Raw genomic sequence first — 7,089 nt, 5'->3', positions numbered from 1 at the left:
CCTATATAAATGTGCCTCATCAATGGCCTTCTTTGCTGGGTGTGTGTGTCCCCTCTTCTTAGAAGAAACATCAGTTATAGTGGATTTAGGGCCCATGCTAGTCCAGTGTGACCTCATCTTTTTTTTAATTGAGGTATAGTTGATGTAAAATATTATGTTAGCTTTCAGTGTGCAGCATAGTGGTTAAACATTTAAATATGTTACAAAATGACCACTACAATAAGTCTAGTAACCATCTATAACCATACAAAATTACAGTATTATTGACTACATTTTTTTTATACACATATCCCCGTATTCCCTCCCTTCCTTGACGCCCCCCACCTCGAGTCCCCCTCACCCTCCCCGCCCCAGTCCTCTAAGGCATCTTCCATCCTCGAGTTGGACTCCCTTTGTTATACAACAACTTCCCACTGACTATTTTACAGTTGGTAGTATATATATGTCTGTGCTACTCTCTTGCTTCTTCTCAGTTTCCCCTTCACCCCCCGCCCCCTCCCATACCTCAAGTTCTCCAGTCCATTCTCTCTATCTGCATTCTTGTTCTTGTCACTGAGCTCATCAGTACCATTTTCAGATTCCATATATGTGAGTTAGCATACAATATTTGTCCTTCTCTTTCTGACTTACTTCACTATGTATGACAGATTGTAGTTCTATCCACCTCATGACATATAGCTCCATCTCATCCCTTTTTATAGCTGAGTAATATTCCATTGTATATATATGCCACATCTTCTGTATCCATTCATTTGTTGATGGGCATTTAGGTTGCTTCCATGTCCTGGCTATTGTAAAGAGTGCTGCAATAAACATAATGGTACATGTTTCTTTTGGGATTATGGTTTTCTTTGGGTATATGCCCAGGAGTGGGATTACTGGATCATATGGTAGTTCTATTTGTAGTTTTTTAAGGAACCTCCAAATTGTTTTCCATAGTGGCTGTACCAACTTACATTCCCACCAACAGTGCAGGAGAGTTCCCTTTTCTCCACACCCTCTCCAACATTTGTTGTTTCCAGATTTTGTGATCATGGACATTCTGACTGGTGTGAGGTGATACCTCATTGTGGCTTTGACTTGCATTTCTCTGATGAGTGATGTTGAGCATCTTTTCATGTGTTTGTTGGCCATCTGTATGTCTTCTTTGGAGAAATGTCTATTTAGGTCTTCTGCCCATTTGTGGATTGGGTTATTTGCTTTTTTGGTATGAAGCTTCATGAGCTGCTTGTATATTTTGGAGGTTAATCCTTTGTCCGTTGTTTCATAGGCAATTATTTTTTCCCATTCTGAGGGTTGCCTTTTAGTCTTGTTTATGGTTTCTTTTGCTGTGCAAAAGCTTTTAAGTTTCATGAGGTCCCATTCGTTTATTCTTGATTTTATTTCCATGATTCTAGGAGGTGGGTCAAAAAGGATGTTGCTTTGATGGATGTCATAGAGTGTTCTGCCTATGTTTTCCTCTAGGAGTTTTATAGTGTCTGGCCTTACATGTAGGTCTTTAATCCATTTGGAGTTTATTTTTGTGTATGCTGTTAGGAAGTGTTCTAATTTCATTCTTTTACATGTTGCTGTCCAATTTGCCCAGCACCACTTATTGAAGAGGCTGTCTTTTTTCCATTGCATATTCTTGCCTCCTTTGTCAAAGATAAGGTGCCCATATGTGCTTGGGCTTACTTCTGAGTTCTCTATTCTATTCCACTGATCTTCCTTTCTATTTTTGTGCCAGTACCATACTGTCTTGATCACTATGGCCTTGTAGTATAGTTTGAAGTCAGGAAGCCTCATTCCACCAACTCCATTTTTCCTTCTCAAGATTGCTTTGGCTATTCGGGGTCTTTAGAATTTCCATACAAATCGTAAGATTTCTTGCTCTAGTTCTGTGAAAAATGCCATTGGTAATTTGATCGGGATTGCATTGAATCTGTAAATTGCTTTGGGTAGTACAGTCATTTTCACTATGTTGATTCTTCCAATCCAGGAACATGGTATGTCCCTCCATCTGTTTGTGTCGTCTTTGATTTCTTTCATCAATGTCTTAAAGTTTTCTGCATACAGATCTTTGGCCTCCTTAGGCAGGTTTATTCCTAGGTATTTTATTCTTTTTGTTGCAATGGTGAATGGGAGAGTTTCCTTAATTTCTCTTTCTGCTCTTCCGTTGTTAGTGTATAGGAATGCAAGAGATTTCTGTGCATTAATTTTGTATCCTGCTACTTTACTAAAATCATCAGTTAGTACTAGCAGTCTTCTGGTAGAGTCTTTAGGGTTTTCTATATATAATATCATGTCATCTGCAAAGAGTGACAATTTGACTTCTTCTTGTCCAATTTGGATTCCTTTGATTTCTTTTTCTTCTCTGATTGCTGTGGCTAAAACTTCCAAAACTATGTTGAATAATAGTGGTGAGAGTGGACAACCTTGTCTTGTTCCTGTTCTCAGAGGGAATTCTTCCAGTTTTTCCCCATTGAGAAATGTTGGCTTTTGGTTTTTCATATATGGCTTTTATTATGTTGAGGTAATTTCCTTCTATGCCCATTTTCTGGAGAGCTTTTATCATAAATGGATGTTGAACTTTGTCAAAAGCTTTTTCTGCATCTATTGAAATGATCATATGGTTTTTATCCTTCAATTTGTTGATATGATGTATCACGTTGATTGATTTGCGTATATTGAAGAATCCTTGCATCCCAGGGATAAACCCCACTTGATCGTGGTGTATGATTTTTTTAATGTGCTGTTGCAGTCTGTTAGCTAGTATTTTGTTGAGGATTTTTGCATCTATATTCATCAGTGATATTGGTCTGTAGTTTTCTTTTTTTGTGACATCTTTGCCTGGTTTTGGTATGAGGGTGATGGTAGCCTCATAGAATGAGTTTGGTAGTGTTCCTCCTTCTGCAATATTTTGGAAGAGTTTGAGAAGGATAGGTGTTAACTCTTCTCGAAATGTTTGATAGAATTCACCCGTGAACCCATCTGGTCCTGGGCTTTTGTGTGTTGGGAGGTTTTTAATCATTGCCTCAATTTCCGTACTTGTGATTGGTCTGTTCATGGTTTCTATTTCTTCCTGGTTCAGTCTTGGAAGATTGCATTTTTCTAAGAATGTATCCATTTCTTCCAGGTTATCCAATTGATTGGCATATAGTTGCTTGTAGTAGTCTCTCATGATGTTTTGTATTTCTGAGGTGTCCATTGTTACTTCTCCTTTTTCATTTCTAATTCTGTTGATTTGCATCTTCTCCCCTTTTTTCTTGATGAGCCTGGCTAATGGTTTATCAATTTTGTTAATCTTCTCAAAGAACCAGCTTTTAGTTTTATTTATTTTTCTTATGGTTTCTTTCCTTTCTTTTTCATTTATTTCTGATCAGATATTTATGATTTCTTTCCTTCTGCTCCCTTTGGGGTTTCTTTGTTCTTCTTTCTCTAGTTGTTTGAGGTGTAAGGTTAGGTTGTTTATTCGATCATTTTCTTGTTTCTTAAGGTAGGACTGTATTGCTATAAACTTCCCTCTTAGAACTGCTTTTGCTGCGTCCCATAGGTTTTGGGTTGTTGTGTTTTCATTGTCATTTGTTTCTAGATACTTTTTGATTTCCTCTTTGATTTCTTTAGTGATTCCTTGGTTGTTTAATAGTGTGTTGTTTAGCCTCCATGTGTTTGTATTTTTTGCAGTTTTTTTCCTGTAATTGATATCTAGTCTCATGGCGTTGTGGGCAGAGAAGATGCTTGATATGATTTCAATTTTCTGGAATTTGCCGAGGTTTGATTTGTGACCCAAGATGTGATCTATCCTGGAAAATGTTCCGTGTGCACTTGAGAAGAAAGTGTATTCTGTCATTTTTGGATGGAATGTCCTATAAATATCAATTAAGTCGAGTTGGTCTAATGTGTCATTTAAAGCTTGTGTGTCCTTATTTATTTTCTGTTTGGATGATCTGTCCATTGATGTAAGTGGGGTGTTCAAGTCTCCCACTATTATTGTGTTACTGTCGATGTCCCCCTTTATAGCTGTTAGCATTTGCCTTATGTATTGAGGTGCTCCTATATTGGGGGCATAGATATTTACCATTGTGATATGTTCTTCTTGAATGGATCCCTTGATCATTATGCAGTGTCCGTCCTTGTCTCTTGTAATAGTCTTTACTTTCAAGTCTAATTTGTCTGATATGAGTATTGCTACTCCAGCTTTCTTTTGACTTCCATTTGCATGGAATCTCTTTTTTCATCCCTTTACTTTCAGTCTATATGTATCCCTTGGTCTGAAGTGGGTTTCTTGTAGGCAGCATATAGAAGGGTCTTGTTTTTGTATCCATTCAGCCAGTCTGTGTCTTTTGGTTGGAGCATTTGATCCATTTACATTTAAAGTGATTATTGATATGTGTGTTCCTATTGCCATTTTCTTAATTGTTTTGGGTTTGTATTTGTAGGTGTTTTCCTTTTCTTGTGTGTCCTGCTTAGAGAAGTTCCTTTAGCACTTGTTGTAAAGCTGGTTTGGTGGTGCTGAATTCTCTTAACTTTTGCTTGTCTGGAAAGCTTTTGATTTCTCCCTCAAATCTGAATGAGATTCTTGCTGGGTAGAGTATTCTTGGCTGTAGGTTTCTCTCTTTCAGGACTTTCAGTATATCCTGCCATTCCCTTCTGGCCTGCAGAGTTTCTGTAGAAAGGTCAGCTGTTATCCTGATGGGTTTTCCCTTATATGTTGTTTGTTGCTTTTCTCTTGCTGCTTTTAAGATTTTTTCTTTGTGTTTTATTGTTGTTAGTTTGATTAATATGTGTCTTGGTGTATTTCTCCTTGGGTTTATTCTGTATGGGACTCTCTGTGCTTCTTGGACTTGGTGAATTATTTCCTTTCCCATGTTGGGGAAATTTTCCACTATAACCTCTTCAAATATTTTCTCAGACCCTTTCTTGTTTTCTTCTTCTTCTGGGATGCCTATAATTCGAATGTTGGTACGCTTAATGTTATCACTGAGGTCTCTGAGAGTGTCTTCTAATCTTTTTATTCTTTTTTCTTTTTCCTGCTCTGTGGCAGTTATTTCCCCCATTCTATCTTCCAACTCACTTATTCGTTCTTCTGCCTCTGTCATTCTGCTGGTTATAGCATCTAGAGTATTTTTAATTTCAGTTATTTTGTTATCCATTACTGTTTGTTTTTCTGAGTTCTTATGAACTGTTTCTTGTACTTTCTCTATTTTGTTATCAAGATTTTGTATCATTTTTACTATCATTACTCTAAATTCTTTTTCAGGCATTTTTCCTATTTCCTCCTCATTTATTTGGTCTTGTGGGTTTTTTTCCTGCTCCTTTGCCTGCATGGGGTTTCTTTGTTTCCTTATGGTTGTCCAAACTTTTGGGGTTGCTTGTCCTGGTGATAGAGGTGTTTATAGAAGACTGTCCAAGCCTCAGACTAATGTCCCAGTATTGGATTAAACAAATATTAAGTCTGGGAAACACATACATGTATAAGACACACAATTACTGAATCCGTTAGGACATAAGGCTCTAGAAAGACCTGACAGAACCCCAGTGTGCTATCAGATATTCAAAGAGAAACCCAACAGAAATTGACAACTGAAACAGAACAAATCAGAGACAAAAGCAAAAGCAAACAAACAAACAAATAACACCTTACACATACAAACATTAATCCAGGGAGATTTTGTAAGCTAGGATCAAATATAGAAAAGAGCCAGAGTACCACCAGAAAGAATGGAGATTCTCAGAGTGTAATTAGACAACTGTACTAAGAACTAAGATAAAGACAAAAGCCTAATATTAAATACCAAGGCAGTGTGTCATCTGGAGAATAGAGCAAGGAGTCTGAGCAGACCGCTAGTGTTGCTTATAAGTATGTTAAGATAAAATATACTTAAGATGGCTGGAAGAAAGGGGAACAGAAGAGCGTAATGTGGTTGGAAATATGCAAATAAAAAGAAAGGAATAGAAATGTATAAAAGATAGGGATGAAAGGAAAGTATGAGAGATATATTGTCCGTACTACCAAAAACTTAGCTAGATATAGAAGTATGTAAAAAGGCAGGAGAAAAAAAAATAGAATAAAAAATATCATTAAAAAATTATGTTATAAAACTTGTAGATCCCTTAGGGCTAAGATCGTATTTAGTAAAGAAAAAAAAACAAAAACAAAAAAAAGAGAGAGAGAGAAAATGAAAAAGAAAAAGAAGAAAAAAAATCCAGAACTGATCCCAGAATGGACCAGTTCAATAGGTATTGATACTACTATTTCTGTTTCCTTAGCGTCTCAGCTGTAAGTGTCCTTCTCCTTGCCTTGGGCTTTTTTGCGTTATTCTGTGACCAGCAGAATTTCCTTTATTGTTCATCTGTAAGCGTTGGTGTGTGGGGAGGGAGAGGGTACTATAGTGGCTCCTTCTCCTGGGAGTGAGTGAGCAGTGGCGCACTGTTGTTTCAGTCGGGCTTGGAGGTGCCTGTTGCAGAGGGACGCCGGTGGCTCAGGCGTAAACAGAAAGTCTTAGAGTTGGGCCTCTCTCAGGTTTTTTTGTTGTTGTTGCTGTTGTTGTTGTTGTTGTTTTCTCTCGGCAGCCTCCCTGCTGCTGGCATTGCAAGGGGTTTTAATCTAGCCCCGCCCGAGCACCTGAGGGTGCTTGTTATCCCTGAGCGCCTTAGGTGGCCCATGGGCGTCTCTCCACTGCCTGTTGCAGAGGCGCCAAACGTGCGGCTCCTCCCCCCCGCCCGTGAGCCTGCAGCCTCAAGCCGCCATCATGGCCAGGCAGCTCTCAGGGACGGGCACTCCTCTCCGCGGACCTCCTCCCTCCTGTCCTCTCGGTCCGTCACCCTACCAGCAACAATGTTTCTCACCCTGAACCAGCTCTCCGGTTCCCACGCTCCCGCTCCTGGACCCTCCGTTCAGCTGCGGATCGATGTCTCGGTCCGGGAACGCTGAGCTGCGCTGCGGACCCTCACCCTCCATATGTGTCTCACTCCCCGCCATCTGCCACAGCTCCGCCGCTTCACCCTCTTTGAGCCGTCGTAGATGCCTCCCTACCGGCTATGTCAGGCTCCCCGCAGTCCTTTCTGGTGTCCGAGGCCGTCTGTTGGTGTTCAGCTGGTTCTCTGTGG

Source organism: Hippopotamus amphibius, chromosome 3 (assembly GCF_030028045.1).
Source record: "Hippopotamus amphibius kiboko isolate mHipAmp2 chromosome 3, mHipAmp2.hap2, whole genome shotgun sequence".
In the NCBI taxonomy this organism is placed as follows: Eukaryota; Metazoa; Chordata; class Mammalia; order Artiodactyla; family Hippopotamidae; genus Hippopotamus; species Hippopotamus amphibius.
This window is presented reverse-complemented; position numbering follows the sequence as displayed.